This window comes from Aptenodytes forsteri, unplaced genomic scaffold (assembly GCF_000699145.1).
Source record: "Aptenodytes forsteri isolate BGI_AS27 unplaced genomic scaffold, ASM69914v1 Scaffold241, whole genome shotgun sequence".
In the NCBI taxonomy this organism is placed as follows: domain Eukaryota; kingdom Metazoa; phylum Chordata; class Aves; order Sphenisciformes; family Spheniscidae; genus Aptenodytes; species Aptenodytes forsteri.
In genome coordinates, this window is record NW_008795252.1 from 9,524,346 (window position 1) to 9,536,581 (window position 12,236).

A 12,236-nucleotide genomic window follows, 5' to 3' on the forward strand; every position below is an offset into this window, starting at 1 on the left:
TGTCAAAATCCCACAGCCGCTGCGCTCCACATCTCCTTCCCCTCTGCCCAACTGCTGCCTGTGGGTCCTGGCAGCCCGGGCAGTGGGAATCCCAAAGATCCTGTCAATTTGGAGCCTCGTCTGGCTCAGCTAGAGTTGAGTATTTGGAATGAAGGGGAGAAGCTCCATCTAATTATAGGTTTTCCATTTCAGCCCTTGGTATTCCTTTAAGCAGACTTAAAATAACACTGTTAACTAACTTTTTTTCCCTAGCTTTGTAGTTTCATACATGACATTGTGCAGTACCCTTTATAGAAACCTCAAATATTTTTTTTCTCCGCCTACCACATTTTGTCTCTTTTTCCATCTGACAGATGTTCTTTTTCTGTGTTGCACAGGGCTCAGTACATAATTACTCTGTTGCAATAGCCTGAAGCCCCAGTCCTGTGATGGAGTCTGCTTGCACCGACTGATATGTCCCTGTCATTTGTGTTCTGTGTAATTTTTTTTCCCTAGTGTTTTTGTTAACTCTAGTCTAAAAAAACTGCTCTAAGAAGCAATGAGCACCCAATCATTTGTGTGCCCTGAGACCATCTATTACAGCTTTTTAGTATCTAGAGCTGAAAATGCTTTTTTTTTGTGTGCTTATCTCCCAGTCATGCACGGGCTGAATTCTCTCTGTTCTAGTTTACATCTTCTGGATATTTGCAGTTGGTCTTTGTTGTCCCAAGTCAACAACTAGTTAGTCTGTGTCTCTTTAGCCCTACATTTTTTTGGAGCCGATTCTTTGCTTTCTGATCATGTTGCTTGCTCGTCCTAAACTTCTGTCAATTTGGCAAGATCTGTTCTTGCTCTTGGTGTGATTTTTGTTCAGAGCAGCATCTCAGTGTGCCGGCGCGGTGTCCCAGGTGGGGGTACACTGGAGTGTTCCTGGTTGTTTCAATCCTTCTACCAGCTGTATTTCACTGAGCACTCATATATGAGTTACTGATTCTTAAGTCTCTTCTAATGGGAGCTCATGTAATTGCCTAGGTTTGGAAGTTCTTTGTTATTGGTCTGGAGTTTTATTCCCCAAACTTCCCTTTTGCATTTCAAATTCAAAGTTTACCCAGAACCTTCTCCCGGAACAATTTTGTCAAGCTTCCCACACCAAATAGCTCTTATTTTGACCACAATCTGTAGATGGGAGTATCCATGACTAAAACTTTCTGTCAAACTATAGTAGCAGAGAACATCTTTGATTTCCCAAAATAGTCATAGTAAAGAGACTCAGGAACAGCTGTTGGGAACGAGCTGCAGGGTTGGTTCAGTACTATGGGCTGCTCTGACTTCCACTGGCTTCACTGCACGCTCTGATCTCTAGACGTTCCATGCCGTGGGGTGACTGGTTGGGATTTTTGGAGGTCACAATAGCGAGAAGGAAGCCTTGCAAGGCGTCATTCACCTTCTTCATTTTGTGTTATACATGTGTGATCAGCTGGGAAGGTGGAGGGCAGGCACAGGCCAACCATGTAATGTAGAAATACTGAGAGAGAATGTTTCTGGGAATTATTTGGAATAACAAGCTCAAGCTCATTTCCTCTTTGTACATCAGTTGTCATCCTTTAATGTCTTGGTATTGGCTTTTTTAAATGCTGTTATGTATGTCATCCACTGTGCTTCCTGTATCCTGTGTTACTTGATGATAAACTTTTGTAAGATATCACTGTTAAGTCACCTCAGACTTTGTAGTGATTAATTAAATTCTTTATTTCTCTCTTTTCAGTGTCAGAAGTTTATATGCATCAGTGGTACTTGCTCAAGAGTGACAGCAGAGATCAGCATTAAGTCTGTTCCTCTGGGTGAGTAATCTAACCCACCGCATCGCTGATGTCTAATATCTACATATCTGCTGTTTTTTTGCTTGATACCTTACACAACAGCTCCTTTAGGCTTTTATTTCAAATGTTATTAAAATTATGCTGTATACGGCTTCCAGCAGCAGCTGTAGAAGAATGTCATGCTGCTTCTGCTTGTATAGACATCCATTTATTTGGTATCTTTTAAAGGATAGCCATCACTTAACACAGTCTGAACCGCTGTTTAGATTCAGGGAGGCTTTCCACATTTTAAAGACAGTGGCTTTGGAGTTAACATATGGACTGTGGCAAAGTAATGAAGTATATTTTGATTATCCAAGAAATAAAACTGAAATGACCACTGGAGCTGTTCTGTGGCATATGATGGGCTCAAGCAGTGCCAGTGCTCCAGTACGAGGCCCACTGGACTTGCCATGACTGCGTGATGCAGCTGTGCTGTGCATGTGCAGTTAATCTGACTTGGCAGGTCTATGGCAACGTGCAGAGAAGCTGCCAAGAGCTTTCAGATTATGGGGGCAAGTTTATGTGAAAACGCGTTCAACAAAATAGACTATCTGTTGCATTACCCCTTGGAAATGGCCCAGTTTAGTTGACTTCAAGGAGCGGCATTTTGCATTCGGTCTAGACTGATTGGATTCAAGTAGCCTAGTGCATGTCAGAGCTGGCAGTCTTGTCTTGGGAATGGTTATCCCTCATCTACTTTGTTTTGGATATTACAGTATGATCTAGCATGATTTAGCATCCTAAGTTCCAACTGGCTCTTCATGTGGAGAGCTGGGTCAAGTTGCTGCATCTGCACTTCAGCCATGCACTCCGTGGCTGGGATGTGCTTGCCCCGTAACACCACTGCTGAGGTCCCAGCTGCTTGCTGGGTGTCTCCTTCTGACTCATGTGGTTGCTCTGTTTCATACTCTGTACAAACGCTTGCCAAGACCCACATCTACTAGTATGCTGCATCCTTCGTCGTGGCTTGCTGCCCTCCAACTGCTCTCATGTCTGAACCCCTTATCCTTGTCTTACCACTGGATGAAGAGCGTGGCATTTGCTTGTACCATCCTCTCTGAGGTGGTGTGTGTTAGCCTGCCGGAGAAGCAAGTGTACCTCCTTTCCTGTGATGTATCTACATAAGGCTCTGGCCACTTACTTGTTCACCTGTCCAGGGCCCTTGACAGTCTACCTGTGTCAGCTGTCAGCTTCTGTCCCACAGCTGTACTGGGCTTCTTCTCGACTGCTGTCTTTGTGCTTCATAAGACTGTCTCCCCACTCCAGCTGGGACTTGTTGCCTTTTTGTCTATGCTTTCTGTGGCGGATGGGCTGGATCCCCCTCCTGTTCCCCCATACACCATATGCAGCTGCAGCCCGCGCACCCTGATGTTCCCTGTGCTGCCTCGGGGCCAACTGAGATGGTCAGTGGTGGCTGCTGTTCCTCACAACATTTAAAAGCCTGTGACCCAAGAGGGTGCCCACCTTGCATGCACAGGTTTGCTGGCAGAGACGTTGGGCTTTGGAGAGGACAGTAAGCACCTCCTCTGCTGCCCAGGACCAATGGTGTGCTGCCGTCGAGGGCTCGGGGCTCTCCTGGCTTTGGTCATTGCTGCTCCCTAGTGCTGTCCTGCATCCCTAGCCCAGCTGCAGGCCCGCAATATGCGAGGACTGGTGTCTCATTTAAACTGTTATTTCCCTTCTCTTCCTCCCTTTGGAGCGCCTCTTCTTGGATCTCCAACCCTTCCCACAGTAAATCACTGTGTGTGAACTCCCTCTGGGATTCACAGGCTGCCCAGGGTCTTGCACTGGACCTGGAAAGAAGTGGGTGTTGTTCCCTGTTTGTCAGGAACCCTAAACTCCAGTGCCAAATGCTTTTATTCCCTGGGTTTTTAGTCAGAGGTCTGCTGGCTCCAGCAGTGGTTATCACCTATTGTCTCCTATTCTGGTCACATTTCTTCATTTTTATTGCTGCTTATCAGAGTTGCTGGGATTACACTTCAGCTGGCCCTGCACTTCAGCTGGATTTGAGTCAGTTGTGTTTGTAAAAACATTGTTAAAAGTCCAATGTTGGCTGGAAGCCATGTTCTGCTGGATGTGTGTTTAGAGACTTTCAATCTGCTGGCATCACCATGCAAATGTCTTGCCTTCACTGAAGTCTCTCTCTCTTCGCTCTCCAGATGCTGTGCTGGTTTCCCTTCCCCAGGAGCAGCAGAAGTTTTGGGACCTAAATCCGCTTTGTTTTCCCTGTCACTTGTGCTGTTGCTCCTGGGAAGGGGTGTGTGTCCATGTCCATCCTAGGCTGTAGTAGCAGGTGCTCAGTCCTCCTTTCTCCGTTCCCATAGCTCTGGCACTGGCGTGTTTCTGGTATTTGGAGGCATGCTGTTCAAGTCAGACCCGTTGCCCTCAGCAATCGGTCCGGAAAGCTGGAGCTGATTTCTCCGGCTGCTGCTTGCTTTCACCATTAAACAAACAAATAAGAGCCTCTCCTAACAAGATGGCAAGAAATCTCTGTGCCTGACTCAGCATTGACAGGAGCAGTGGGCTGTGTTTCAGGCTTCTGTCTGCTTCTCCCAGCCAGGGGGAGGAACACGGGCTTTCTCCTTGTGTTGCACCAAGTTCAGCCCAGCCCAGATGTCTGAGCTCCGATCTCGCCACACAGAATACGCCGATATGTTTCGAGTGGAGTTTCGGTGTCTGCCTGCTGCCTCTATTTAGCCATAGAAGCATGGATTCCCATCCTGTTGTTCCCTCTCTAGCAAGCACTGTGTTAAACATGGTGCTGACAGTCCAACCGTGGCCCACGGTAAGGCGGTGTGTATAAATAATCCAGAGAAGCTAAATAAGGCTTTTAAGATAAGCCTTAGCAGAGAGAGCTGCTTTAGTGTGGTGCCATGAAGACACAAAAACCTGGCTATGTCCATGTAGCCAGATCCAATCATAATTCCTGCGGCTGCTGCTCTTCCCTAGCAAAATCTGCGTAGATTTTCAGGTACCTCTTCACCTCGCTCCACCAGTTCTTGGGACTGCTTTGAGTTAAAGTCTGCACTCAGTGGCGGCAGATTGTCTGGGTGTCCAAAGCTGAGATGGAGCATGCACATGCAGCACTGAAATAGCACGTGTCCAGTCCACCCTGTTACAGGGTCTGTGTGCAAAAGGCAAAAATTAGTATTTGTTAGGTTTTTTTTTTCCAATGTCACCTTGAATATGGGAGGGAAAGAAGTACAAGGCTACTTCTGTGTACGTCTCATTATTGTGTTTATTAGCACTTGATGACGTGTCCTGCAGGGTCTAGCCCACACACAGCTTCTCTTGGGCTTTTAATAGTTGTGCTAAACTGAAATATGCTCAAAATAGTAATAATTTAAATCGTTTCCCCAGAGCCTGTGGCTGCTCTGTATGTTTATGGGAGGCGTAACACTGCCTGCAGTTGGGGCACGGGGGGGCCCCAGGCCACCCCCAGTCCCGTTCCTGCCTGGCTGCTGGAGCAGAGGGGTTGTGGTGTGCGTGCCGGGGCAGGCATGGGGCACAGGCCCATCGGGGCCAGGGCACGGGAGTGTGGCAGGCGTGGGGCATGGCACAGCTCACGCTGCCGCAGCTTCAGGGTGCGTAGTATGGGGGTATTGCCTTCATGGTGACGTGTTACCCGAGACTGCTGCACAGCAAAGGGTCCAGTGCAAGGTAAAATTCCTCATTTGTAGGAAATGTGGTGCCTTCCCCTTGCCCAGACCTCCTCCTGCCATAACCCAGTATGTTGTCAGAGCAGTATTAGGGCATTAAATGACGTGGGGGTACTGATGTGAAAGGCCAGTTTTGACCTGACTCACTGCTGGGTTCGGCAAGAGTTAAAACCGCAGATCTGTTTGTTTATTTTTGAGTTAACATTTCTCTTGTGTGAATGATACCTCCTGTCCCGTGTAAGCCCGTCAGCTGAGCAATGATCCTCAAACTGGAGAGGATGGGGAAGGAGAGTGGCACCCTGGCAGGCATTGGTGGGGATGGAAGGAGGGAGGATTTTTCTGGTTGTTTTTTCCTCCCTTTCTTCAGAGGGGCAATATTGCTGCTTGCAGAAAGCACTATATTATTACCCTTTTGCTCTTCACATTTTATGTGATGTGGTTTGGGTAATGTTAATGTAACTTAATGTTACGCTCACCCACAGTACTGATGGTGGCTCTCTAATATACATAAATCTCTGCAGAGAGAGAGGGAGTTGTATTTTTGTGTAAATTGTTAGCATACTGCCCTGTTTATCTAGCATGTGATCTCTCTGTTGCTCGCTGCATTTCCGTGCCTCCCTCCCATCCGGTCCTTTTTATTTAATTGACTTTCCCAGTCCTGACAGTCACTTTACATTCAGAAAATAAAAATTCATCCCCCACAAAGCTTTCAAATCTAATTTAATTTCTTCCCTTACTTCTTGGAGAAATTATTTTTGCTCTCTTCAAGACTGAGAATGTACATTTTCCCTGTTTATTTAGGCAAGCTTATTTTTGTCTGCAGAAACCTGGGCAAATGATACGTTTCTTTTCTTGCATTTATAACCCTGTGAGGCTTATGTATTGGGAATAATCTTTGTGAGCTGGAAGAAGATTGTCCAATCTGTTTTAAGATGTCCCACTTTCTGAGTACTGCATCTCATTAGGAATACAGTTGGCTGTTTGCATGGCTTTTTTTCTTCCTCTATATAGCTTGGGGGAGAAAAAATACCATTTCATCATCTAGTAATAATGCTTGGCACTTTGTTTGCATCTTCAAAGAACTATACGGCTATGAATGGAATAATTTCTATAACACTGTGTAGTAGTTTCTAATTATTATTTGCCCCATTTTACAGATGGGGGAAATGAGTAAGAAGTCAAGTGATTTTAGGCCATGAGAGGAGAAGCAAAATCAACTTGAGGTCCCGGCTCCCTGACTTGTACTAGAACAGCACCACACCTCTTTCTTGTTTAAACTAAAGGGGGGGGGAAGTAAGTTTGATTCCCATCAGCAACAAAAAGAAAGGGAGAGCTGTTTGTCTTTAATGATCTTGCCTAACCTTGTTAACTATTTAGTTAAGTGCGTTTGGTGGTGGTGGTTTTTTGGTGTTTGTTTTTAAATACATTGTCTAACTTACTGATGTGGTTGTCACTTCTCAGTGTGTGGTTGGAGGTATGTGAGGAATTGTCTGTAGTTTATAAAGGCGAAGCAGCGTGTGAATTGAGTTAGGGTTGTTGGGGAGGATGTTGCTCACCTCCCACCTGCTGAGGGATCTCTCTGCTCCTTCCCTCCTCTTCCACCTTGAACCAGAAGCAGTGGAAACCTTTTCTGTAGTACTTGGAAGTGGTGTCCCCCCGCTCTTGTTTTCCAGCTGGGACTGAGATGGGAAAAGTGAGGCATCCTAAATGGGGACTGTGTTAACATGCAGCGTATATAGAAATTAATCCTCCTTGTCTCACCTACCACATGCCACGCTAGGATTTTTTTTTTCCCCCCTAGTGGGCTCTGGTGGAAGTTGTTGGCTCAGAGTGGTGTCTGGGATTACTTCATTTGCAGAAATAATTTTATACAACTGCACTAGGCTATAGGGCTTGGTGTAGATTTACAGCTGCTTAATTAACTGACAAGACCCCCAAATGTGTTGCGTGCCATATAGAAAAGGTGAGTGCTGTAAGTAGTGAACTGTGGAATTACGAACTCTGTTACAGAGGAAGTCATGGTAACAATATTGTTGACTACTTGTTCAAAGTTAGTTAAAACTTCTTTTTTCAGGAATTTTGGCTTTTTACAAAGGTGCTTTGGAGCACCAGGCAGCGCTAGAACAGTTTAGTCCTCTTGGGGAGGACAGATAATCTGCTTGGTGAAAAGTGGCTTGGTGCAGAGGAGCACGGAAATCCCATGAATAATTTCTTCATCTTTCCTTGGAAAAATCCCATGGCTGCTTCTCCGCAGGTTCTCAGAGGTTCCCTGGCTGCCTTCTGGCTGGCTTCAGATGCCTTGTTTGATAAACTTTCTGGCGAAAGTCTTGCATGACTTAACACAACTTTATTCTGGGCGTGCCCTGCTAGTGAAGGCATTGGAGAAGGCAGCTGTCTTCAGCCACACACTCTATCTGGGGATGCAAAACTTTGCTGAGCCTTTTTTAGGGGCTCAGGATATAACTCCAAGATTGTATTTAGTTTTCTGTTTCTGATGAGTGGGACAGATATCCTGATGCCTTAGATGAGACCTTCAACGATGGACAGCAGCACCAAGGTATCATAGCCAGTATTTTTTTTCTTTTCCTTTGAATTTCTTATGTAGCTGATACCTCATTTGTACGTGCTCCCTTCCAGCGCAGCAGAGCTGTACTGAGCCATGGCATGCTCACAGCACTCTGGTTTCATCCAGTGTTTCTCATGATGCCCAAACTGCTGATTACTTGTCAGCTGATTTTTTTGAGGAGCTGAATGTGGCTTTCCACGAATCTGGATGTTTTTCCCTTGCTGGGCTTGGAGAGCCATCTGGGTTGGGCTGGGACCTGGACTTTGCAGCAGTAAGTGCAGAGCAGCTGGTATGCAGGCTTTCATGCTTTACTTGCAGGGTGCGAGTACTTGTGATGGTGTCTTTGTGTGTCTCCTTTGTCATCTGACAACTTCTCTCACTAGACTTTGATTTCAGCTGCTTAGAAGAAACGTCAGCAGCTCAGTGTGTGGGGAGCTGCATGTTTGCCTTGGGCTGTTTTGTTGTGTTTATTTTTTTTAATTTTGTGTTTTGTAATTTTTTGAGGTATTGCATCCAAAAATGGTGAGTGCTTCCAAGAATGTGTTCAGGGCAAGTTGCTCAGATCACGCTGATACCCTTACCAAGGAATACTTTTGAGATACTTTAGTATCTCTGTGTGTTCCTTGGGTATTTGAAATTAAGAGAGGGAGGGAGCTGCCTGACTATCTGGATACTTCTTCCTTCTCCTTTTACCCCCAATGCATATCCACCAAAACTCAGGTAACTTCTCAACTGTGAGAAGAATTGCATGTCCTTCTGCTCAGCAGAGCCTTGAGAATTGGATGCTGTGCCTGGCCCGGCGTGGTGGCTGCTCCTCGGAGCACCATCGCCCCAAGGTCCAACACAGTAGTCACAGGGCTGAAAAGGACTTTTCCTGCCATCGCCTGTTTGTGGCTGTGGTTGTGCCAGGCACGAGAACGGAGGGCAGGGTTGTTTGGGATGGGGTGTTTTGTTTTGGGGTTGTTTTTTTTTCATGCTTCCTCCTAACTGTTTGCAAGCAGCAAAGAGAAGGGAGAAGCTGTCATGTATTACGGGTTGATTGCAAATCACAAATGTCATGGGCACTCGAGGGAGTAGGAAAGTATCAGGAGAGGGAAAAGGGTAGTGGGAGAGGGGACATCAGCTTGAAAGGAAGGAAAGAAGAAGTGGGAGATGGCAGCCAGAAGGTGATTATGGCCAGAGGGAAACAGGGGGCAGGTATTGGGATAGGTACCTGAGCCAGTGTGGTTCCCCATGGTGAACTTGATTACTACCCTCCCCAGTTTTATTGGTATAACTAAGAAATTCCATTCTGAAATAACATAAGGGAACACAGAGTATTTTTTCACTTTCAAGATCTTAAGTTTGCAACTTCCATGTTAAACCTGCCCGCCCAACAGCCCATATCCCCACACCCTCACGTGCAAACCTTGCATGATAGCTGGACTTCTTGTTGCCCCCTTTCTTAGAGTTTCACCTGGCATAGTATGTCTGTAGTACTGTGACTCTGGGATTCGGGGTGAGTTTGGGAAACGACTACGATTACTGTGACAGGTGATGATCTTTGATTGCAAAATTAAGCGGTATGAGTCGATGTTTAAGGGAAGCCATCTCACCTACTGCTTCAGGAGGAAGCTGTGTTGTGCCGTGGGGTATGCAGGATGCCAGCAGGCATGTGCCTTCCCTTGGGACCGGCTGGGGCATCCCTGGACTGGGAGGCAATGGCCCAGGTGTGTGGACGGCTCTTGCCCAGAAGGGCTTGGATAGGGCTTTTTTTTTTTGCCTGGAGCATCAGACTGCTGTCAGAAAGCGCTGGGAACTTTTAAGGTCTTGAATGGAAGAACAGCTGTTGTCACCTTTTCAGCTCTCCTTACAACAAATTGGCCAGTTCTCCGTTTCGCCTGTTTTTGAAAGGCTGAGTTGACACTGACCAGGTTTGACAAGTGATAACTGGGGACCCTGGCTGTGTTCTCTTTTGTGATTAAAGCTATAAGCTGGCCCTTTTGAATTTAACAAGGCAGTAGCTTCTAGGTTGAGGTATCTGGAAAATATCAAGAAGTAGGTGACAAGGTGTGAAAGGCAAGGGCTGCTCTGAGCAGCGAGACCGCTCCAGAAATCTGCTGGGAGCAGAGACTGGGGACGGAGCAGTGCTCCACTGGTAGCGACGGCAGTGCGAGTGGTGCTGGTTACAGCTAGAGATGGGCTGAAGCAGGAGCTCTGTGTCGAATCTCCCCAAGCCTTTCCGTTTGTCTAAGGGAGGCTCAGATCCATACTGCATAAAATTGATGTTTGTCTCAGCCTGCTTATCTGCTGGCCAGCCCATACACTCACTCCCAGGTGTTCTCTTATCTTAAAACTGGAGATGCACCTGAAATTGTCCTTTCAGGATTTGGAAGCTTTTTTGATAAAGCTGTCTGTCTGCAAGCGTTTTCAAGGACACGTCACACTTTGAAATCATGGTATTAAAATAATTGCCTTTGAAATGAAGGGAGGGTCATGTGCCCTACATCAGAAATTCCTCTTTAGTGCTTATTAATCCGGTATATAAATGTCATGGCTTACATCCACAGGGTGTTTATATTAAGTTTTTAGCTGTATCAGTATCTCTTACTCTTCAGAATAAATGCCATATAATCTGGTTATGAGCAATATTCTTAATTTAGATACCAAAAATAGGACATAGACAAATCTGAGTTACTGTAAGAAAGTAGGAGAGGAAATAGCCTTGCCTCATGAGGGAAGATCAAATTCCATTGAATCATCTGGTGTTTAATGTAATGGTAAGGCCAGAGAATTTAGTCTGTTTCATTAGGATAGCACAACGATTGCCATATTTTCTCTTATCTTTGTTTTTTTTCTGAAGGCCTGATTCTCCTCTGGTATACCTGTACTGAGGTGTGTAATGAGGCGGTAGGTTGGGAAACATCCTTTCTTCTTTTTCCTCCCCCCTGAGCAGATCAGTGCACACTGATTCGAGGTACATAAAGCAGTAGGGACTTAGGCTTATCCCCCACCACCAAACGCCTGGTTTGAGGGAGATGGAGTTGTTCCTCAGAGACCTACAGTGAGTGGCACTGACAAGGACAAGATGTGCATTTTGGGAGTGGAATCATCCTTGCTGTGGCAGGTGGGCATCATCCAAGAGCTCGGAAGTCTTGAAACACCTTCCTCGCTTGACCAAGCCAACAGTCCTATTCCTGGAGGAGATTTATTTTCTCATACCCTTAATAGCTGTTTATTTTAAATAATGACAATGAAACTAATAATCATTTAAGCATCAATAGCTAATAATAATCAGTACCTGATAAACTAACAAGACTGATATTGCAGGCTGTCCCTGCACGTTGATGACTGAGTGGCCAGTGTTTTGCTCCTCACCATGAGTGGCAAAGGCTGTTAACTTTTAGCGAAGTTGCTGTCTGTATGCTGGGCAGGTGGGCGAGCTTCCTCCCAGACTTCCAGTTGCTTCGGTGGAGGCTTCCCCCAGCTCGTTCCTTCTGCCGGCGCAGCCTGCTCTCCCAGCCTGTGAGCTCTGTCATACGATAGAGCAGCCCTGTTTGCCCTGATTCACTGAGTATTTTTTGTTTTGTTTTCTGTGTGGAGTCAAGCTTATGGGTCACAGCGGTTCTATATATCCTTAAGTAAATTTTACCTAGAAATATCTTTGTAAAGAAGTTGCTTTTCTGTGTGATGGTGGTGTCACACTGAACCAGAGTGATCTGGAGCAAGATCAGTAATGGAAGAGAACGTCTGTTGCAGACTTGATTTGAGTTTTGTAACTTCAGCGTTTCCCTTGGGCCCACCTCCCCTCACCGTAGCTGTGCTCTGGTAGTGCCTCTTAAGTGGAGAAGGAAGGAAGATTGTAGCCACAACAATCAGGATGCTTGTAGGGACTTGCTTGTGTTCGGTTTGTGGCAGAGGTCATGTCTGGCGGCTGATGGACTGAAGTCAGTCAAGGTGAGCAGAGCTGGTATTTTACTGTGGACCTTATAACAGGGGGCTGGTATTACTGAAAGCTCCCACAGGTTGCACAAAGCTGGCAGGATCTGTATTTTGAGGTCCTGTTTTGGTCACTTAGTCAAACAGGCAGCCAGTGTTAAACATGTTCCCGGTACCATTGACTTCAGTGGCATTAGGAGCATGCTTGTCATCAAATGTGGGCTTACGCAACTTGCTGATCTCAGGCTGGGT

The 12,236-nt window shown here is 46.0% G+C and overlaps 1 protein-coding gene across 1 annotated transcript in view; it reads left to right on the top strand.

Moving 5' to 3' along the window:
* Positions 1-1,747: 1,747 nt before the first annotated feature.
* The window catches only part of PPFIBP1 (PPFIA binding protein 1), an 85,243-nt gene continuing 74,754 nt past the window's right edge, over positions 1,748-12,236 (top strand). Inside the window, 1 exon segment of the mRNA XM_009279036.1 lies at positions 1,748-1,820. The gene's annotated coding sequence lies outside the window, so the exon portion shown is untranslated.